At 41.3% G+C, this 24,151-nt stretch overlaps 1 long non-coding RNA gene across 1 annotated transcript; it reads right to left on the minus strand.

The window, feature by feature from the left end:
• Window positions 1-5,916: 5,916 nt before the first annotated feature.
• Window positions 5,917-23,178, minus strand: LOC122460732. The gene is made up of 3 exons (XR_006282204.1): window positions 22,957-23,178; window positions 10,941-11,014; window positions 5,917-5,964 (listed from the first exon to the last, which is right to left on the minus strand). It is a non-coding gene; the product is annotated as an uncharacterized LOC122460732 (long non-coding RNA).
• Between the last annotated feature and the right edge of the window lie 973 nt (window positions 23,179-24,151).

Below are 24,151 nucleotides of genomic sequence, written 5' to 3' on the forward strand. Positions count from 1 at the left end.
TTGCACTGTAGGAGTTCCACCTAAGGAAATACATTTTCTGGGGGAAAATACCTATGCATTTTTATTCCAGATATGACAAAACCTTAGAAATCAGAAAGTTCTTACTAAATTTTGAAGTAGTGTGACTATGCAATTTATAAACAGGACATTGTTTTCTATTTTTTACTAATTTGATTCATGGAGGGGAGGGAATTACTTTGTTTACTGATTGGAAATTTGAAAGGTGTCAAGTTTCATGATGCAGACTAATATTTCTGAAACTCGAATGCATTTTCTCTTTTTTTTATTAGCGTCCACAAAGGGTTTTCCATGTTCCCTGAGCAAATAAAAAACAGAAGCAATTTGTACTCCCATACATATTTCTTTGGCTTCCTTACTGACATGTTCTAAATAAGCATTCTTACCAAAAGTATATTCTAATCAATAATAGAGAAAAAATGTAAGACTGCAGCCGCATAAACAACCCCAAAACTGAGTGACTCCAGAAGAATGGAGAGACGGCAACAGAGAATTAGAAGCAGGGTGTCTGGTGGCATGGGAAGAGTTATTAGCATGTATTCTCACCCCCTGCTTCTTTACTACCAATCTGTCTGGACCAGTGGTGTTGCGCTTTTGTCCCCCTGAGTTTGGGCAAATCTTTCCCTCAGTAGATCAGCCCACTGCACAGGCAGTTTATCTGATCTTCTGGGACTCTCCATATGTAGCGGCCTTAATAAGATGACACTAAGCTACACATCTCATTAAATATCCTGTAGTGGTGAGTTCATTATACAGTGCATAATATAAGATTCTTTTATGAAAGTCAAGGTTGTGCAAGCTTGTCATAAAACTGAGAACTTTAAGAGCCAATATCTGATCTCCACTACGCTGGTGCAAATCCAAAGTAGCTTTGCAGAAGTCAAAAGAAATACACCTGTGTAACTGAAATCAGATATTGATTCTAAGTACTTTGAGATTTTTCTTCACAAGATTAACTTTGGGGTTTGGCGGGGTGGGGGAAGCAGGTTTGATGACCTTTCATGTATCTTCATTTTTGATCCTGAACTGTTGTGTAGTGTCACTGTGTACTGCCTAACTGCTGTTGCCTTTCACACCAGAGACTGCCTGCCAGAGATAGATGAGTTGTTCCATACATATATCCAATTTCTCTCCTCAAATATACGGAGAGTTTGTTCTCCAGAACAGAATATGATCTGTAAGGGTCTGATCAGAAGACTCCCATTGACTTCAATGGGCTTTGGCTCAAGCCTCAAGTATGTAAAGTGCTTTGATATCAGAGGCAGTGTTAGCCCATTAGGGGCTCTAAGCAGGAATATTTTTGAATGCCCCCCACAACACTGACAGCCTGAGCCCTGCTCTACGGGGCTGAAATCACGGAGTTCACATAAAATCACAGAATAAGTGATCTCCGTGACTGACTTGTAGCCTTAGTAAAAATAAAAAGCGAATAACGGGCCACCTTGAGCTGCTTGGGGCTCTAAGCAATTGCTTTGTCTGCTTATGCCTAGCGCCAGCACTGTTTGAGATCCTTCTGGAAATAAGGTGGTATATAAATGTAAGTTGCTTTCATTATGAGTGTGGAACAGTAAATTGTCAAATAATTAATATGGGAAAGAAGTTAAGTATGAGTGGCAAAGAAGCCCGAGAGATTGGTGAGTAATAAAGCATTTATTTTCATTTTAGTGGCTCATATCCTTGCCTTCTGACTCTTTTGCTGGATGGCAGTAAGACAGGCTCATTTGTAAAGGAAGTTCATAGACATTTTTGGTATAAGTTAAATATGGAAAATTAGCTGATGGCAAAATAACATTTTAAAGAGAAAGAAAAAAATAATTAGACAGGTCACTTGATTCTGTTGTAGCATTATAAAGAAAATATAACTACATGGAAATATAATGCTTAACATACATTCTTTTTGGATTATTACACATTGCAAATGACTACACTAGCTACACAACTTCTTTTAAAAGGACAATTCTATGAATAATCTACTTCTCTTCTAATTTGTTCTATTTATGTTCTCAAACCATGCCCATCCCCAGGCTATCTGTTCTCTAAGCATGAACAAACCAGCCACATCAAAAAGCTATCCTTTTAATTACAATATTATTAGAGAGATATTCCAAAGTAGAACCTTGAATCCAAACCCCTTTATAGTTGAGGGTTGCAAGGACTAAGGTGATCCAAACGTGTCACATAGGTTTGGTTCTGGGTCACATCCAAACTCAAAGGATCATATATTGGTTTGTGACTTGGAGACTGTAAGAATGTATTCCAAAAATTTGATGCTGTCAAACCAGAACAGAAATCCTGACCCTTGTGGAGCATCAACTTAAAACTGTAAACTGTTGTGTGTCAAAATTAGCAGCTCCGCTGCACATCTCTAGTTCTGTATATATATAAATATATGAATCTCCAAAGCATATTTGGCTTCAGTTAGTGGTAACAGGGTATGGAAACTTTCATTTCTAGGTCATTCATTTGAATCTGTGCCAGATCAAAAGTTATCTTCTCATTGCTGTTTGCTTGGTTAGGTGAAATGCATTAGTAGGCTCAAATCATTCCTAGTCTCTCTTACACAAAGAGACCATCACATTTGGAACCACTTGGCACTTTACTTTCCAGTCTAGCAGAAAGAGCAGGACTCAAAGATTTGGAGACTAAATTATTCTCTGAACTCTACCTCAAGGTGTAAATACATGGCCCATGTGGTGTGGTGAACCTTGCATCTCTGCTGTTTTTCTGTGCATGTAGGACTCTGGTCTTTGGGGGTACCACAGCACTAAATTCCCTTATTATTGATTATTATTTTTTCTATAACACTTTAATTGCATGGGACACAAACAATAGGTAGTGTGTGAAGAACACAAGCCCTATCCTGAAGAGTTCCATAGACTAAACAAGAAATCCACATGCACTGAAAATAATGTTAAGAGCCAGGGAAATTCAGAGTCATCCCTTTCCATTCTTAATGCTTAGCCGTAAGACTATATGTTAGGATATAGATATTCAGGCCAGTCTGTAGAGGCCTATACTCTAAGAATTCAGGTGTATTCTTATCACTTAGCTAGTTATAGAGTATAAAAGAAAGAATCAAAATCATTGTCTGCCGGTGTAAGGGCCTTCTCTTACTGTGACAGTCTGAGACCCTGTTCGTAGGCTAAGATCTTTGGCTAAGCAGCAGAGTCAGCCAAAAGCTGAGAAGCGACCGGTCACATCCTCACATTCCAAACTAGTCACATTGAAATCAGGTGCTATTGGGCTGTTAGGGAGGCTTGTTCACCTGAGCATCTACCAATGTGATATATGCCATCATGTGCCAGCAATGCCCCTCTGCCATGTACACTGGTCAAACTGGACAGTCTCTATGTAAAAGAATGAATGGACACAAATCAGACGTCAAGAATTATAACATTCAAAAACCAGTTGGAGAACACTTCAATCTCTCTGGTCACTCGATCACAGACCTAAGAGTGGCTATCCTTCAACAAAAAAGTTTCAAAAACAGACTCCAAGGAGAGACTGCTGAATTGGAATTAATTTGCAAACTGGATACAATTAACTTAGGCTTGAATAGAGACTGGGAATGGATGAGTCATTACACAAAGTAAAACTATTTCCCCATAAAGAAAAGGAGTACTTGTGGCACCTTAGAGACTAACAAATTTATTAGAGCATAAGCTTTCGTGAGCTACAGCTCACTGCATCCGATGAAGTGAGCTGTAGCTCACGAAAGCTTATGCTCTAATAAATTTGTTAGTCTCTAAGGTGCCACAAGTACTCCTTTTCTTTTTGCGAATACAGACTAACACGGCTGCTACTCTGAAACCTATTTCCCCATGTTATTTCTCCCCCCCACCCAACCCACCCCCCACTGTCCCTCAGATATTCTTGTTAACTGCTGGAAATAGCCTACCTTGCTTGTCACCATGAAAGGTTTTCCTCCTTTCCCCCCCTGCTGCTGGTGATGGCTTATCTTAAGTGATCACTCTCCTTACAGTGTGTATGATAAACCCATTGTTTCATGTTCTCTGTGTGTGTATATCAATCTCCCGTCTGTTTTTTCCACCAAATGCATCCGATGAAGTGAGCTGCAGCTCACGAAAGCTTATGCTCTAATAAATTTATTAGTCTCTAAGGTGCCACAATACTCCTTTTCTTTTTACGAATACAGACTAACACGGCTGCTACTCTGAATCCTGTCCTGATTATGCCTATCACCTCCAGAGAAAGGGAAGTGCCTAGAAGATGTAAAAGGAAACTTAGTTTGGTAGCATCCTGTCTGGCAAGAACTCACTTATTAATAGCTGAGATGTGAAATCCTCATTTCTGTGTTGTTCTATCATTGTAGTCCCCATGTCCCTATTGTTTGTCTGTATAATCTCTGTCTGGTTCTGTGATTGTTTCTGTCTGCTGTATAATTAATTTTGGTGGGTATAAACTAATTAAGGTGGTGGGAAATAATTGGTTAAATAATCATGTTACAATATGTTAGGATTGGTTAGTTAAATTTCAGTAAAATGATTGGTTAAGGTATAGCTAAGCATATCTCAAGTTTTACTATGTAGTCTGCAGTCAATCAGGAAGTAAGGGGGGGAATGGGAACAGGGAAGGGGGTGGGGAAATTGGAATCATGTTTTGCTAAGGGGGGAGGAACGGGAGGGGAACAGGGACACAGGTAAGGATCTGTGGTGTCAGAGCTGGGAAGGGGGACACTAAGGAAGGAAACTGGAATCATGCTTGCTGGAAGTTCACCCCAATAAACATTGAATTGTTTGCACCTTTGGACTTCGGGTATTGCTGCTCTCTGTTCATGCGAGGAGGACCAGGGAAGTAAGTGTGTGAAGGAATAAGCCCCCTAACACTATGTATTGCAGATTGCAAGGGCCCACATTGCTTTTCTGAAAGCCCCCCAAACCTGGCCGTGAGGCTATTTTTAAAGGTCAGCTGCTCAAAATACTCAGTTTGAATTTATTTTCTTTTTGCTATCCAAGTACTTGAAAGAAAGTCATTAATTTGTTTCATATAGAAGAAGAATTTCTTTCTTTTTCCTGTCATCTCCAAATCACCTATCTTCTGGAAAGAAATTAATACAAACAACCCTAAGATTTCTTTCTGGAAAGGAATGGAGAGAGGTCTGATGGGAGAGACCTTTTTTTTTCCAGAGTAGGATGTTGGAAGGATTTGACATTCAAATCCAAATGTAATAGCTAGACCTTTCCCCCTTTAGATTTAAACACCCCAAACTTTGTGCAGAGAGTTTCAAGGAAATGCATGCAGAGTTTCCAAAATCTCAATGTGATTCTGTATATTTGACTGTATAATGGGTTGAACCAAAGCTCCGGATCTGAACTCTCTTCCCAAACTTTGTGGTGTTCAAAATCCGCTCTGAATTTTGCTGCTTGGCCCATCTCTGTTTCTGGGCTTGGTCAATTATGCCCTGGTTTTATTAGGCCAGGGGATTTCAACTTTGGCCTAAATCATAAACACCTGAAAAGAAGAAGCTGAAAATTTATGAAGGAAACACCAAAGAGCCCCTTATCTACAGTGACAAAATTGCCACCGCCATAATCTCTATTAAGTGCTACAAAATTACAGTGTAACAGCTCTGAAATTACTTGTGACATCTGCATGAATACCAAATCGATTCATTATGTTCAGTCCTATTACAAAAAGCACTTACTGAATTTGTACTGATTACAATTCTTACAAATTAACAGTTACCCAAGCACACTCACTTTCCAATGTACATATATTATTTAAAGATTACAGTTCAGTTTAACAGAGGTAATAGCAAAATAATATTGCCACTCACAGTGGAGTACCATTTCTGTATACAGTACCCAATTTCTAAAGCTTTTTTAAAGCGGTTGAATTTTAGATAGAAAAGTCTTTCTTTCTTGCTTTTTTTTGGGGGGGTAAGTGCAGCATGTCATTCTCCCACTCTCTCTCAAGAAGTGAAGTCTAAAGAAAAAAAAAAGGAAAATGATAAATGTCCACATTATGCAGAATTTGCCTTTTTGAAATCCCATTCCCCATTGAGCAAGCCAGAATTTTATAGAGATATAAATCACAAAGAAATAAGAAGCCAGTAATGAGATAGAAGTATATTTGAAATATGGATGCAAATCCTCACCACCTGCTGAACAAAAAATAGTCTTTGGAGACTGTCCTGAAAACTGAACTACCATTAACATCTTGTAAGCACTAAATTTGCTTCAGAAGAATAGTGGAATTATATCCCTGTGAAATGCCAAAGGCTTCCCTAATTTATCTTTAAGAAGAAGGTTTCAGCCACATCAACATAAATATTTTAACAGGAATTTAATTTTAATTTTAGTCACACAATAAATCTTTTTATTGAATGACATCATTTTGTCCTAAACTAGTTGCCTTTTGTGTGCTCGCCTGCACAATATGTGTTCATTCTTTTGGGTCTGACAAATACAATTTTCATATATCATACACTAAGTATCAGTGGGTTTATTTCCACAAGTGTCTTGCCACAGGCTGTTTAATTTTATCTAGAACTTCTATTTATTTAGGCATAATTTATCTGGCAGCTACCAATTGACTTGTATCTAAACTCATACATCCCAGCTTTGGAACTCTAGGGCATAGCGCAATAGAACAAAAAAGGAAATCTATTTAATGCTGCAAGTGTATGTACTTATTGGGTTTGGTTATAGGTGCACTGGCTGTGGAAGCATAGAGAAAGCTGATTACTTCATCTTATTGTCAGTGTATTTTATAAATAGCAGTGTGAACACAGGTAATTCTTGTCTGAATCATATATTACTTACTGTGCATTTCAGATGCCATTGCTGCTGTTTGATGATCATGTAACATTAGAAACAGCAAAAATGCATAGCCAGTCACTTAGAATGTCTCCAGAGGACATCAAGACAATGATGGACTAGTTTACTGCTAGAAGGATGAAGACTGTAAACTCATGATCATAAAAAGTCCACCTGGAGCAGAGGTAGAGTGGTGCAAGTTACCTGTAAGACCTATTCTGTTGAGGAGAGTGGAGCTGACTGGCACAACCCACTGAGTAGGCTGGTAAGTGCACACGAGAGATGTTCTGATACAGCAGGTTTCTCCTGCAAACTCTGTTGTTGGAGGCTCATGGAGTCTTAGTCAGAATACAAAGTTACTCCCTGCTGGTAGAAGGTGGGAGTGGGGGTTATACACTGTGTAGAATCTTGCTTAGGAGTTGCAGCTCCCTTCAAAGGGTACAAATTGCCCTTCCTGCACTCACAGGGATGAATTACCCCCCATATATTTAATCTGAAAGTGTAACTCAGAGCACTTGCTATGGCACTTGAGTGGGGACAGTCAAACATACAAATAACACAAACAAAATTGGTAGTTAAAATTAGATATTAAGGGGGAGACGTTCAAAGGCACAAATATGCAGCTTCCATTGAAAGTCTAATTATGTCTAATCAAGTCTTTCACTGGGTGCTGGGCACCTAACTCCCATTGGTGCCTTTGAAATCTTCCCATAAAACTTTCCAGCTTTATGATTATTCAAAATCAGACCTCGATATATTGTTTGGTGGTTCAGTGGTTACCGGGATACGCTTTAACCTTTGGAAGCCCAATTTTAAATTTGATTGAGGTAGAAAGCAGTAACCTCAAATGATTCAGAGATGTGAGCTCTAATAAGCAGCCAAAAGTTCAAATGATGATCTGAAGCTTTTGGTAATACAACCACCTGTTCCAAGGAGATATAGAGGATTTTGGGCAGTAGGTGGTTGTCTAATAAGAACCACAGTAAATTAACCAAATTGACTAAAAAAATGTAGGAAAGAATACACACATGATTTACCATAAACCTGGGCATTTTCAGAAACACTGTTAAATACACTGCTAACAAAGCGCAGATGTGTAACATTTAAATGGGTGGTGATGAAAACTTATATACAGAATAAGAGTCTCCATTATAGGATAGGCTAGAACAGAATGCAAAGCAATTGCAGTCCATCCCTAGCTGCTCCTCATCCTTGGTCTGAAAGATCATTTGTAATTGTCTTCAGGCTTATTAAGTCTTTGGCCTCTGTATTAAGATTTCTGAGACACTTTCCTCCCTGGTTAACCTTTTGCATTTCTTTCCCTTGCTCTTTCCATTTCCATGACTGTCATGAGAACTTATAATGATCTTATCCAGGTGAAGCCTATTTTATTCCACATTATATTGAAGACTATCAAAGCAAAGATTTCTGTAACATTTATTATACAGAGAAAAACATTTTTTGAAAAACAAAAGTCTACTCAAAACCAACACGGCCTCTCCTATGTACCTCTTAAATTGTTATTTTGCAGGGCTGTTTTTATAGTAATTAATAGGAACAAAGGAATGGCCAAAGTGGGTCAGACCAATGGTCCATCTAGCCCAATATCCTGTCTTCTGAAGCAGCTGGTGCCAGATGCTTTAGAGGGAATGAACAGAACAGAGCAATTATTGAGTGATTCATCCTATCATCCAGTCCCAGCTTCTGATAGTCAAGGTTTAGGGACAACAGAAACATGGGGTTTTGTCCCTGACCATTTTGGCTAATAACCATTGATGGACCTATCCTCCAGGAACTTATCTAATTCTTTTTTTAACCCAGTCATATTTTTGGTTTTCACAACATCCCATGGCAATGAGTTCCACAAGTTGACTATGCATTGTGTGAAGAAGTACTTTATGCTTGTTTGAAACCTGCCGCCTATTAATTTAATTGTGTGACCCTGGTTATTGTGTTAAGAGAAGGGGCTAATAACACTTCATTATTCATTTTCTCCACACCATGATTTTATAAAAAGAAAAGGAGTACTTGTGGCACCTTAGAGACTACCTGTCATGATTTTATAGACCTCTATCATATTCCGCCTTAGACATATCTTTTTTAAGTTGAACAGTCCCAGTCATTTCAATCTCTCCTCATATGGAAGTTGTTCCATATACCTAATCATTTCAGTTGCTCTTCGCTGTACTTTTTCCAATTCTAATATATCTTTTTTGAGTTGGGGCAACCAGAACTGCACATAGTATTGAAGGTGTGGGCATACAATGGATTTATATAATAACATTATGATATTTTCTGTCTTATTATCTCTCCCTTTCTTAATGGTTCCTAACATTCTGTTAGCATTTTTGACTGCTACTACACATTGAACAGATGTTTTCAGAGAACTGTACCCCATGACTCCAAGATCTCTTTTTTGAGTGGTAAAAGCTAATTTAGACTCCATCATTTAGTATGTATAGTGGGGATGAAGTTTTCAAATGTGCATTACTTTGCACTTATCAACATTGAATTTCATCTGCCTTTTTGTTGCCCCATCACCCAGTTTTGTGAGATCCCTTTGTAACTCTCTGCAGTCGTCTTCGGACTTAACTATCTTGAGTACTTTTGTTTCATCTGCAAATTTGCCACCTCACTGTTTATCCCCTTTTCCAGATCATTTATGAAAATGTTGAAAAGCACTGGTCCCTGTACAGATCTCTTGAGGGACCCCACTGTTTATCTCTCTTTCCAGTGAAAACTGACCATATATGCCTACCATTTGTTTCCTATCTTTGTTTCCTGTCAACCATGAGAGATCCATGAGAGGACCTTCCCTCTTATACCATGACTGCTTACTTTGCTTAAAAGCCTTTAGTGTGGGACATTGTCAAAGGCTTTCTGAAAGTCCAAATATATTATATCGACTGGACCACCCTTGTCCACATGGTTGTTGACACCCACAAAAAGTTCTGATAGATGGGCAAGGCTTGATTTCCCTTTACAAATGCTATGTTGACTCTTCTCCAACATATCATGTTTATCTGTGTGTCTTATAATTCTGTTCTTTACTATAGTTTCAACCAATTTTCCTGGTACTGAAATTAGGCTTACTGGCCTGTAATTTCCAGGATTGCCTCTGGAACCTTTTTTGAAAATCCATGTTACATTAGCTATCCTTCAGCCATATGGTACAGAGGCTGAATTAAGCTATAGATTGCATACTACAGTTACTAGTTCTGAAATTTCATATTTGAGTTCCTTCAGAACTCTTGGGTGAATACCATCTGGCCCTGGTCACTTATTACTGTTTAATTTATCAATTTGTTCCACAATCTCCTCTATTGACTCTCAATCTGTGACAGTTCATCAGATTTGTTTCTGAAAAAGAATATGACTCAGGTGTGGGAATCTGCTACACATTATCTGCAGTGAAGACCAATGCAAAGAGTTCATTTAGCTTCTTCTCAATGGCCTTGCCTTCCTTGAATGCTCCTTTAGCAACCTGATTATCCAGTGGCCCCACTGTCTTTTTGGCAGCCTTCCTGTTTCCCATATGTTTGTAAAAAATGTTTGCTGTTAATTTTTTTGTCTTTTGCTAGTTGCTCTTCAAATTCTTTTTTGACCTGCTTAATTATATTTTTATTCTTGACTTGCTCTTTCTATTTTACTTATTAGGATATGACTTCCAGTTTTTAAAATGATGTCCTTTTGTCTCTAACTGCCTCTTTAACTCTGTTGTTTAGCCATGGTGGCATTTCTTTTTGTTCTCCTACTGCTTTTATTTTTTTATTCGGAGGTATACATCTAGTTTGAGTCTCTATTATGGTGTTTATAAATAGTTATGATGCAGCCTACAGGTATTTCAGTATTGTGACTGTTCCTCTTAATTCCCATTTAACTAACTTCCTCATTTTTTGTAGTTCCCTTTTTTTGAAGTTAAATGCTACTGTGGTGGGTTTCTTAGGCATTTCCCCCCTACAAGGATGTTCAATATAATGATATTATGGTTGTTATTACTGAGTAGTTCAGCTATATTTATCTCTTGAACCAGATCCTGTGTGCCTATCTTCACACCCAGCAGTGAATTCACCATACGGTTCTTCCAGTCATCACAAATCCAACTATCTATATTTGTAATAATCAATCCTGCATTACTATTACCCAGTTGTTCCTAATAACTGGGGTTCCTTTGCCTGGAGGGGTATCCTCGGCATGAGAGGATGCTGTGACATCATCTGAAAGAATGAACACAAAATAATGTTACAACTTTAGATTCAACAAGACATTGTATTTTTTCCCCATTCCAAGGAGCGAGCCCCATCCCACCAAGGGCACAAAAGGCTATATTCTGAAGGATTGCAAACACTCTTTACAGTTTCTTCCTGGATCAGCTCAAAAGATATTTACTGCAGATATTTCTGTAATTGTGACATAATGGGAAAATTCATTGTTCAGTGGTCCTTAGATTTACAGTTCATTTTATATGGTATATGTATAGACTACAATGGGTAATGTTATAAAATCTTTGGGAATACTGGCTGGCTCCAGACCTGGAAAAGGATTTTTCTTTTTTTTTTCTTATGCCATCTGTCTCTCTTTATTCACTTAAATGTGATTTGTTTCTGCATTCAGATTGTGTGAAATCCACTCCATCCATCTAAAGCCCAAAGACTTGAGGACCTCTCACAGACGCACTGTAAGGGAACTGGGGAAGTGAACCTCCTCACCCACAGTTCAGGGTAAAGGTGCAGAAGAATTAAAATTGCCTATCAAGTTGTAATACTTGCATTTGGTGACAGCTAAAGACCTTGAGATTTACTATATCTGAGATTCAGGCAGCTGAAATTTGGACAAGAGTTAAAAAACCCAGAAGGAATTTTTTTAGCATTTCATGAAATGTTATCCAAAATGAAATTCTTCCCCCTTGCTCACTTCAAATACACACTAGTTAGGGGATCTGATTAAAATGCACCTGGTCCTTGACATGGCTTATCCACAGTTTATTTGATAGTGTACACTGGACCTCCCTGGACTGCACTAAAGCCTTACATAGCATCTTGAACAACAGAAAAGCTAGGAAGCTCCTATTAGTGGGGAAATCTAGCTCTGCTACTGCAAGCTAGTCCAAGGCTTTAACACAGTGAAGAATCCATCTTGGCTGGAAAATGGATGAGTGTTTTAACGGTGTCAGGAGACAACTACATTTCAATTGACCCCCTGAGATGGTTTTGTTTGTAGTGTAGATAAGGCCTTTACCTTGAGGCTGAATTCTTCTCCATTACTCTGCTAGGTTAATGTGTGCAGCCTTCTTTAGTTCATTGCTCTGTTCTTTATATAGCTTTATGTTCAGATGGAACCTTGAAGCTCACAGTTCTCTGACTGCTTTCTGTTCTTCACAGGTTCATCACTCCAAAGTTTTGGATAATGTATGATCTGACGGTCAGACAAAGGTGAGTATCATTCTTTATTTCATCACTCTCTGATGTGCTTCTCTCTATCTAGTTTCTGAATTTTGAAAAAATCCCATGAGACTGCATTCGTAACTCAGATTCCAAAATGTCCTATTAGTTCATTTTTTCCCCACGGAGTTAGAAAAGACATAGATTTCCCAAAGGGGGGGGGGGGGAGGAAAGGTTTGCTTTTGAGAAGCTACAAAACTCTTTGCTATATCTGAATAGGTGATTGAATAGGTAGCTGTCTTGACTAGGAAAAATGTCAGAAATGCTACCCTTTATGCAGGAGTAACACCTGCAATTTGATAACAACAGACTAATTAACTTGTGTATGAACTGCAGTGGTTTTACATCTTTTATAAGAGATATGTGTTAAGATACTTTTGACATTTTCCTTCTAGGTTCCTCCAAGTGCAACTCATGCTGTACAGTATCTGTCCGCACAGAGTTGGAACAAGATTCAGATCTCAGTTCTATCAGTAGAAATTAGGAGAAACTCCACTTATATCTACAAAGTTACATTAGTGTAAAACTGACTTGAGTGAGATCAGAATTAGTCCTTTGTTCTTTACATCTTTCTGAGAGACATTTAATAGAGGTAAAAATTGATTAAAACATTCAAAAAATTTTTTAGAGATGGTCCTGAACCAAAACCCAGATCCAAACATCCTTAAAATGTAAGAAAGCTCAGATCTAAATCCCATCTGTTGGCCATGATTATTTGTGGTTCACCACGTCTTCTTAATCCAAGAGACAGTGCTCTGTATATAGTATATTGAGAATGCAATAGTGGAAGGAAAAAAAGTATAAACACTCTGAGGCAGATCCATTTGAAATCAATGGAGCTATGCCAGTTTATACCATCTGAGGATTTACCCCTTTGCATTTATGTAGTGTGAATAAAACAATGCTCATTTCCCCCCTCAAAGCCATAGTAGAAAGGGGCTGAGGAGATTTTGTGTCTGGGCTGGTAAGTTTCCAGGAGAGTTGTAAAACTGAATTAGCACATGCTGATCAAACAGTTTATCAAACCCCTTTAAATTTACCAGGCCAAATTGTAGCTGGCCCTCCATAGTGTGCAAAGGGTTGAGAGTTGAGGATCCAGGAATCTTCCCCCTCTATTTTTTCATGGACAATGTGGCTGGGGACCACTGATGCTGCTTCATGCTAGCATCAGCAGTGCACTAGCTATCAGAGTGGTAAAGGAAATGAGGGTGGGACCATGCCTCACTCCCTTCTGAATGTGGACTGCACAGCACACACTGGATCTATTTAAAGGGCAGCACAACTGCTGCATGCACTCCCCAGGAAGAATTCTCTCTGATTCAGGCAGAAAGGGGCTTCAAAGGATCACCCAGGGAACACTGGGGTTGCACAAAGCCACAAGTAGTCAACTTTACACCACAGGCTGCGCCTCCCTTCCAATAGCTGGGTAAGAGTGCGCTGGGCATGGGTAGGTGTGTATTTTGGGGAAGATCAGAGTGCATGGTATCTCCCAGATCTTCAGCTGGTACAGCAGCTAACTGCATTCCTAAATCTGCTTTCAGTTATGCCAGTGGGTGTTTTAGCTTCTGGCTAGCTCAGGACTGGGGGGAACAGAAAGGTGACTTTTAGTTTTAGCCATACCTCCCACCATCTGCAATCCCAGAATTCCTCTTGGAGACTCCTTTGATTCAGCCTCACTGCTGTTTCCATAACACAAGACTGTGTCTTTGGTCCATGGGTTGTTCTCTTCAAGGATTGGATAATAAGGTCTGTAGATTTACTGTGCGACTCTCCAACGGAAATAAACTAATAACAACAACAACAACAACAATAGTGTACAAGGCAAGAGGGAGAGTGGAAGAAATCCCTCAGATATATTTCAGATGCCAAATCTAATATTGAAATATAGGTTGTTGTCTAGCACAGGAGCTCTGCTCAGCAGAGCAATTGTATAAATTGTCTCTGTCTAACGACAATAAAAGACCTGAATCTATGTATTTTCAGGACAATCTAAAATCTGAGTTTAATATATTGCACTTTCATTTCTGGGCCTAATGCAATTGTATAAAAGTCATTTTGTTTAAAAGAACACTTTGCTGCAGATACTGAAGTGCAAAGGGATGGCTTAGAATGTTGCTGGCCATTTCTTAGAAGAAGAGTTGGCTAGAAAAATTCAACTAGGGATGTTCATCAACACTTATTTTACAACATGGTAGCAAATTTCTTACTCTATGCTTATGCTTATTATTGTTATGATTATTGCCCTTCTGGCCCAAGCAGTTAGCCAAAATTTGAGGCCTTGCCGGGTTGCTTCTATTAGGATTAGAAATTGGTGACATGACAGGCATGTTCACAAGGTAATCATGTATGTTTTAAAATGGTGCAAAAAGTCATTTCTCTCTGCCAGTAGAAACCAACATCAAACAGACCATTTCTTGCTCAGAAATCCCCAAATCAGCTATTTAAGTGAGCTCTGTGCCCAAACAATCCATGTCCCTTAGCTTCTTCTCAGGGTTACACTCACAACTGTTTCTCCTGGCTTTCACTGACTCCAACATACACAGCCTACACCCAGTCTCCTAGCCCCTGTGTTTGCAACCAGGTAAACCCCTTAGGCCACGTGGCTTAGGTCTAACTTGCCATGCATAGGGCAATTGCTTGCTCCATGGACCCCAGCTGCTTTTACTAAATAAAGAGGCTTCATTGCTCCTGTTGAGCCTGAAAGAGTTGTACTTGGCACACCCATTGGCTTTAATGAGATCTGTGATTGTCTTTGCATTCAATGACCATTAGCTCCTTTAAGAATAACATTGTATTGAGTATTTATATTCAAGTAAAACCCAGAGATCCTGTTCAGGATCAGGTGCTATATAAACACAAAGGAAGACCTTCTTCCTACTTCAAGTGAAGGGATAAAATCAAAATAGGAATACCTTTATATTTTAAAGGGCCTCAATGTGGCCCTTATTACTTGGCTGATCTGATTTTGGAAATCATCTAAAAAATCCAGAGGTGTCTTTGATATACAAAAACCCTTCAAAAATCTCTATGAAGGCTCTGTGAGCCTTCTTTAAGATGCTGAGTGACCTCAACTCCCACTGAAGTCCACACCTAGCAGGCTGACTTCCTCCCTTACTTAAAATAACAACTGAAAAAACAACAACCCACCCTAGATTAATTATAATCTGAGAAATACAGCGAGGTACAAATTGATAGCCATGATGTAGTTACCACTGTTCCCCAATAGTAATACTGCAGCTACTTTATTGTAATTCACAGTGAGCCACCAGAATCTGCAGTCAATTCACTGTCAATCCGTGCTATATTTCATGGCTGCTAATGTGTATCACCAGGTTATTTCCCCTCTTCATCTTTCTCTTCACAGAATCTTCCTAGCAAGCAATGTCAAAATGCTCTGCAACAGTGAATTTTTAAAAAGTTTAACTTGACAAGCAGGTGTTGTAGTTAGATATAAATCTTTGTAAGCTCTTCCAAGAACTACAGAAAGGAGAATTTTGGAGGTGTCATATCAGGGGAGCATAGTGTGATTAACCTATCAAGTTTTCATGTGAGGAATAAAGAAAAGGCCATAAGAAACGGAAGGGCTATATGTCCTGGAAACAAATCTGGGGCCATCTACCCATAGCATTATTTAAAAGCTGCCAAATCTTGCAGTGAACCTCATATTCCACCAATAACCAATATTCAGTACTCAGTAGAGTAGCCATGTCTTAGAAATTGGTGAAAGACCCACAGATCTGATGCCTTGGAAGGTATTCCTCATGAAAGAAAGTGATAAGGAATGCATGTCCCAGAGCTTCAATGTGCACAGAAAAGAATATTGCAATAATTCCATTTGACATTCGACATAGTGCCCTTCACTCCACAATCACCCTGGGGAGGAATCCCTTCCTATGATGGCACAGCACTGAAAGGTTCCCCAAAGGCAATATACAGAGTCAGTATGCAAAGACATACATGCACTGTTTCTGGGCTCTCAACTAGAAAATAGTTTTACTGACTATCACAGTTTCCCCTCTCTTGAAAGATCTGCACTTATACCTAAATTCAACATGGTACCTAAGCGTGTGTGCAACTTTTGGCATATGAGCAATCCCATTCATGTCCAAGTGTTATACAGATACCTGCACTCTAAATTGCCCAAGTCTACAAATGTCCAGCTTAAAAAGTTATATAAAATTGTTTAGAAAAAAGATTACGAGAGAGAGAGAGAGAGAGAGAGAGAGAGTGGATTAGTTCAAACTGATACCACCCCAAGGATTGTGTTGAGATCTTGACTGTTGAATAACAGAAGAATGGAACCAGAAATGAATGGACCAAAACTGATATGTTGGGAATTAGGCCTAATTTGTGTAAAAAATAATGAAGGGATTTGTAGATTCTCAGGCCAGAAGGAACTACTGTGATCATTTAATCTGATCATCTATATAACACAGGCCAGAGAACGTATCCAAAATAGTTCCTAGTACATATTTTACCAGGGTTGGTGGTGGAGTCTAACTCTCCAGGGTTTGTGGCCCAAGTCAGTGGAGGATCCATGAAGACAATGGCAAATCCAATCAGTGGGACATTTACTACCTAACAACTAACAACTCTGGATGAAGAGAAGGAGTACTTGTAGCACATTAGAGACTAACAAATTTATTAGAGTATAAGCTTTCGTGGTTTACAGCCCACTTCATCGGATGCATAGAATGGAACATATAGTATGAAGATATATATATTTACACACACACATACAGAGAAGGTGGAAGTTGCCATACAAACTCTAAGAGGCTAATTAATTAAGATGAGCACATCTCTGGATGGCCCATCTTTCCTGGAAGCCAGCCATGTTTGATCAGCTGGAGAACAAAGGATGAGGAGGGGCCAGGTGGGACTAGCTCAGGAATTTGAAAAAGAGGACAGAGGGACAGAGCAGAAGCCAAGGGTGGACACTGTTTGGCTGGGGATCTGGGTATCCAGAATGGACCATGCTATAACTTTCTTTTCTGTGTGCTGACCAAGAACTTTCTATGCTGTGTTCTGGACATCTAATAAACCCTACTGCTTTTACAACACTGGCTGAGAGTCACTGCAGCTGCTGAAGGTGGCAGTGTTTGCTCCCTTTGGCTGTACAAGCAGTGGTGGGTTAGCCATTGGGCCAACGGAGCCCATGCCCAGGGGTACCAGCCAACTGGGGGTTCCTCCAGAAAAATGGGTGCCCCTGTGCCCCAACCTGCTCCGCCCATCGCTGGGGAGTAGGGGAAGCCCCTGCATCCTGATCCCACTCCCCAACAGGAGTGCCAAGGGGACTGCAGGCAGAAGAGGTAGGAAGGGACCCCCACTTGCTTTGGTGCAACAACCTCTAATCCGCCTCTGTGTACAAGTCTCTCTCAAGTGCCTAACTCTGGTGGACTGACTGAAGGGAGCTCATGGTGTGAAGCAGGGGCTCTGAAGGTGCTGAGGTTTAGTCCAAGGGTAAGTACCCTAGCAGATTATCCGAGTGACAGCGTGAGACACTAAGTGGGTCTGGCACACTGAAAGTGTCCTCCAAGGGATCGTTTCATAGCTGTTCCAGAGCACTGGACCTGTGTATCCATGATGACACCAGATGGATGTTGCATGGGCAGGGTGTGAATGTGAGTCCTTGTCACCCAGTGTGGTAATAGGTGTTGTGCAGTTCAGGGACCGCACCTTTCCCCTTAGGGCACTGACACAGTGGAGCAGAGGGTGGACGTAGCAGGGTAATACATAGACCACGGGGAGCACTGGGTGTCCTGGGAAGTTGGAACTGTATCTGAGATGTCTGGGGTACAAACACTTTCTATGGATGCTAATGGTGTTACATAGCTGCTGCAAGCTAATCTGCAGTTGTTGCAGCAGCTGGGAGTGCACATGGGTGCGGGGGTCTGGAATGGGTAATAATGGAAGCCCAGCATGGGCTCGAGTTTGAGAAACAGGAGATAAGCAGGGCAGGCCCCTCACCGGAGGATGTGAGCCCCTAATGGGGGGTAAATTTCTGGGCACCTTTTGATTCACCCATTGACAGGGACTATTCATGGGATAGAACTATTCATGGTATTCTATTCATGGAATAGAACTGCAGCCCCAAGGCTTGCTGGGGGGCAACAGGACATAGAGTGTCACCCTCGAGTACCGTTACACTGGGGTGGCTGACTCGATGGAGTTCACTTTCTCAGTACTACCAGGGATAAAATGTTGATAGGTGAGTATGTACACATATTATCATTGTTGCACAGAGAAGTGCTGCCAGACAGGAAGTTGGGGCAGAGCAACAGGGGCAGCGAAATGCCCAGGCGGGCATGTATAGCTAGAACATGTGAAAATTGGGAGACGGCCTTCCTGATCTATGTGGGAGTTATTCCAGAGGCTTACTTAGACAGAAACCCAACATTGATTAAATATATGGATATAATCAGGCTGGCATATAATACGCTCAGGAACATGGCTTGGTTTAATTATGACAAACAGTTTAGATTGAGGCGACCACACAAACTGAGATCTGGTGGGACATATCACATCATACTCTGTGACTGGAGTGAATGATGCCACAGGAGCCTGAAGTCCACATGGACAGTGGCATGTTCATTCTGTCACAAGTCCAACAGAGGCCTGCGTCATGTAACAACATTTTCTGGACATTCAATGAAAACATTAGTTTTTGTAGCATCTGCATATTCAGGCACACTTGTGAAATGTGCTTTGGGGCCCAGACAGCCCGTTTTTGACAGATCAGTAGAGGAAGGTCACAGCGCGGGAACAGGATTGGGGGTAGGTCAGGTGCTGCACATAGGGAGCAGGAGATGGGGGACAAAACAGAGGCAAGTGGTGGATGAGCTGAAAACAGTGGGTTGGACAAAGGCACTCTCCTCAATTAAGATGGAGGTGTTAGGGTAATCCCACAGGAGAACCCTTAACAAGATAATGGGGCATATTTGTGGGATTGGTTTACTGTGAGGTTTAGAATCATCTTTACAAGGAAAGGGGGTCAAGTGATGTGTACAAATTTGAAGTCCTTAGTGGAGATGGGTCATATTGTAACGAAAAAAATTACACAGGAATTAAATGAGAATAGGGTAGCAGGGCCATTCAGTCAATTACCTCTACAGAATTTGTGGATTTCTCCCATAGGCATGATCCAAAAGAAGTCCACCACTTCTTTTCCAAGCATGTGCTCAGGACTGATAATGGAATAGCAGATGCATGCCTCATTTTCAGATGGACAGATGTTGGGAACCAGCACCAGGAGCCAGCAAGGAACCCAAATGGATATAGCTAGCTCTATGGAACCTTGGTGTATGATGGCTGTTAGTGTAGTGCAGAGGTCGGTGGCTCCACAAACACTGCAGAGCTGTGGGAGAAGTTTTAATGATTTTGTGCAATTTCAGGAGCTGGAAGGCCACTTATCTACATGGCCCATTATAGAGGAACATGTGCTGCAGTAAATGGTATTGTTAGTAACTCGACAACTGGTGTCCTCAACTATCTCCAATCACCTATCAGCCTGACATTTGTAAGTAGCCTGAAGGGTTACCCCATATGCTTGCAGCAGCTTTTTAATTTGAAGGTTTCTAGAAGGGTGGTCATGCAGCACTGACCCCTGACTTCAGGAATCATACACATTGTCCCATCACAGTTGGTACTCTTAGGGATTTGGTGTGGATCCTGGAGAATATATGTCATATATATCCTGTCCACAATGAACAGGCGGTGGCCTTGTTCAGGGCAGCATTTTTGGTATCACTTTTTGGATTTTTTAGGATCAGAGAATTTGTATCTCGGTCCTGTAAGGATTTTTCTGAAAGGGCTTTGGAACTGTTGGATATACACTGGGAGGGGCAAATGGTTATAGTAACCTTGTGGAAGTCAAAGACAGATCAAGAAGGCTGGGGTGAATCCATTATTCTATGGGAGGGTGGTGAACCCAAGGTCTGCTTAGTGGAGCTTTGATAGCCTACATGGTGCTAAGAATGGGGATGGGTGTGTCCCTCTTTATGCACAGAGACAGGAGTCCCCTCACAGCATATGAGTTTGTTAAAGTGTTGAGATGGGGACTGATGAGATTGGGACTCCCAGACCATGAATTTGGTTCTCACTCATTCAGGATTGGGGTTGCAACATCATCGGCACAGATAGGTATGGGGACTAGGCGCAATTGGACATAGACATTTGGAAGCATACAGAATGTACATGAGACACCAGTAGGCAATCAGCATGGGCGGCGGGTGAACCCATGCTTTGGGGAGGCTAGCCTGCTGGCCAGCCCCTTCCATCTAAGGCTACTACCCCGCACACCAGAGCCCCGAACCCTCCCCCAACCCATAAAAGGAGAATCTCTGAGGGGTCCCGGCCTGCCCACCTGAGCCGCATTGGGTCAAGCCGCCACCATCAGCCACCCAACCCTCCTCAGACGACCCGGCCAAGGAGGAGGGACGTGGCAAGCAGGGGGGACCTGGGGTGGGGTGTGTATGGAGTGGAGGAGGCAATGTGGGTCTCGGGGAAGGGTGGCTTCAGCTGTCGGGTCAGCGGCAGCACCAGGGAAGGCTAAGCCTTCCTTGGCATCTTATACCTGCCACCCATGGCAATCAGTGATAATTTTCCTTTGTGTTTTCGTTCCAAATGCAGGAAGACAGGCCAGGCAGATTGTTCTGTGGATCTGTGGGCACAGTATTGCTTTCTGGGTACATAGGCATGCTTCCAGGTTCACAACTCAGTCTCAGTGATGAAGCCGTCACAAGATGGCATGGAAAGAGGGGTGTATTATGGGACCAGCTGATGCCCCTTCTGTACACTGTAGGGGCCTGTGAGTGTGCACCAGATATGATTGTGGTTCACCTTGGGGAAAATGCTCTGGGAAGGTGTAAAGGGATAGCCTTAATGCTCAGTGCTAAGAGGGACTTGGGACAGATCTTGGAACTTTTCCCAGGTGTAAAAACACTTTTATGTCTGGACATGCTGCAATGCAGGGTGTAGTGGGGAGCTATGATGCCCCCACAGTCGACAAGGCTAGGATGCATGTGAATAGGGAGGTGGCTAAATTCGTGGGAGTTATAAGGGGGGTTGGTAACTTCACATCCCGACGTAGTATATGGGACACCAAAATTATTCAGGGAGAATGGGGTTCACTTGTCAGACTTGGGGGCTGACATGGTTTTGGCTGCTATTAAAGGGGGCATTAGGGGATGTCTGGGAACCCGGCTGTATATAAGGTGGGAGGCAGCCAAGCTAATTGAGGCTGCCTCCTTGTGGCAGATGTCCTGTGCAGGTACTCTGTAGGAAGGGATACAGTAACCAGATAAAGAGATTGGTAAAAGATGTAAAGATGCTATTTGTTAAAGGAGTGGGAACGGCGGTAGAGGGGTTCAGTGCTCCTATGACTAGCACAGCAGGAAGCCAACCCCCTTCATTTACCCTCATTCAAGGGGTGGGGATGGTAAGGTCCCAGCAGTAGGTTGGCTGAGGACCAGGATGGGAAAATAGCGGGAGGCTGACGGAAGCCCCCGGGCACATATTGAAATCATCATAGAATTTGTCAGCAACTCTCAGACAGTTAATATTAAAGTTGCGGTCTAATAAAACCACATCCAGTGTCTCCTGGCGTCCTCCCAGTACAGCTGAACAATGCCATACTAGCCTGATCTGATGTGACTTGCTTTTGAGCAGCAAACCTACCACTCCACAAAAGGAATTTGTGAAACTAAAACGTAAGAGTGGTAAGAATCTAGTCTCCCTGAACAAAAAAGCCTTGATATTACATTACTGGGGCATCTCACTAATGTGGGTTTCTCCCGCAGATGAAAGATTGCAGTGTGAAGATGAATGTGATGAAGATGTGCGCACAGGCACCTAATGCTCTAGAACAGCCATTATAAAAGCCAAGCACTTCACTGCTTCATTCTGCAATGATATTTCCACCTGTTCTATTTATCGTAGCAATGCACTTAGATTCCAATTAATTTCATTCCAAAAGATCCAAAAAAGCTGTTTTTTCCCCCTCTGTCCCCTAGTATATCTCACAGCCAAAGAATTTCTCCACACAGGTACTCCTGTGGAAGAGTTTTGGGATATTGAAAATACCCACCTAGCAAGGAAGTTACTTTTTAACAAGTGACAAGAACACAGTTCCTTCCAAAGCTACTTTTAACAACTTCTATGATTCTAAGTTAATAGAAGATGCTGTGTTATCTGCCTTTAATAGAGGAGAATAAGGAAAAAAGGAACTGAAGGGAGGAAAAGGCTCAGAGTGCAACATGAGAAACTCAGGGATTGAATCAAAGTGACATTCATGCAGATGGATCATCTGTGATTTGAAAAAAGTCTCAAATGGTTGTACCTGTGCTTAAGTCATTATCTTCCAGATATTCAGAGGAACTGAAGTTTGTTTTACATCATTCACCTCCACAGCACACAGCCAAGCTTTACATTACATTCAACACAGTTATTCTAACATAGTTCTAAAAGCTCCCTCCTAGCCGTTAAACACTTATATTGCTCTGTGCCACATCCTTTATGCCAGCCTCCTCCCAAAGTTATTATAAAAGGAAGTTTAGCTGCTTTAGTGGTGCAGTCTATTTTGTATCTATTAATTTCACAGCATGACTTGTTCACTCACTTTCTAACCCTTCCCACCCCATTCCACCTACTGACTCACTCAAACAAGATTTAATTTTTTTCAGAGGATATTAACGACAAATCCCACCTGTATATTTACTCACCCTGCCCGTTATTTCAGCTCAGCTCCTTGCTTCCGCTGCTGTGCAGTTCTAATTAGCTTGCTGGTTGGGGTCAGACCTGTCCGTCTCAGATTTCAATGGGCTGTGACACCACGGTGTACTAGGCCCCAGAGCCAAAGTGGATAGGTGTTTTAAATAACAATGTTTCAAGAGCGGAAGAGAAGAAGAGATGGAAAAGGACACATCTGTGCCTCATTTTTATTTGTTCCCCCGCTTAACGTTTCATCTGATTTTGCATTCATTAAGAATCTTCAATTTGCTCCACTGTAAATAAGGCAAGATTTTTTCCCCTATTTAAAATAAATAAATACATGTGGGTGTAGGAAGATGGGGGCCAACAGCAGTTGTAAAACTGCTCAGGTTATTATTGGGAGCTGGGCTCCCGTTGCCAAGCAACTGCTGTTTGTGGAGACAGCAGAAAGTTTGTGCACTTGTACAGCGCAGGTATGAGCTGGATTCCCAGAGACAATGGGATTTCGTTTGGTGGGGTTTTTTTGGTACATTCATTTCCCACTCATTGTTAAATACAAATGTTAGAATCCCCCTCTGCCTTTTGCTGAACAATGATGCATGAGTTGCTAATTAGACAGCCAGGGTGTTGGTAGGATTAAATGTCTTTAGCATTTGCAAATTATCTTGCATGCAGGAAATCATTTTGCTTTGTATTTCCAAAAAGCAGTTGCCACTTGCTGCTGCTGCTCTAATCCGATGCATTTTTCTGCTGCACTGTGCACAAGCTCTTTATTAGAACTTTCTTGAATAATACATTTTGGGCCTGACCTTGCTTTCCTACCTGAGGCAAAACTATTGATTTCAATTGGCATTTTGTGTGAGGAAGGGCCAAGGGACTAGGTACTTGTAGCACAAGCGTGCATATATCTGCCTACGTGCACATGGGTCATCTTTAGGATCAAAGTTTGGCTCAGGTAAATCCAAGGTCCCCAGCAAAGTCATTTGAATGGGGCTCTCCTTCTGCATGATCCAGGATTCTATGTGTGATCTGTCCCAAACTATTCAGCCATGTGCAAGCTGGGAGAAGACAGGGACTATGCCCATAGCTATTGCATGTGTTTAGGGATGCAAGGGGCAAAGGGATAGTAGACCAAGGTTTCCTCCTAAACAGGAGGAGGATGTGTGTGAAGGGAAACCTGTGATATATCCTGCCAGCTCCCCCACT

The sequence above is a fragment of the Dermochelys coriacea genome, chromosome 6, assembly GCF_009764565.3.
Source record: "Dermochelys coriacea isolate rDerCor1 chromosome 6, rDerCor1.pri.v4, whole genome shotgun sequence".
In the NCBI taxonomy this organism is placed as follows: Eukaryota; Metazoa; Chordata; order Testudines; family Dermochelyidae; genus Dermochelys; species Dermochelys coriacea.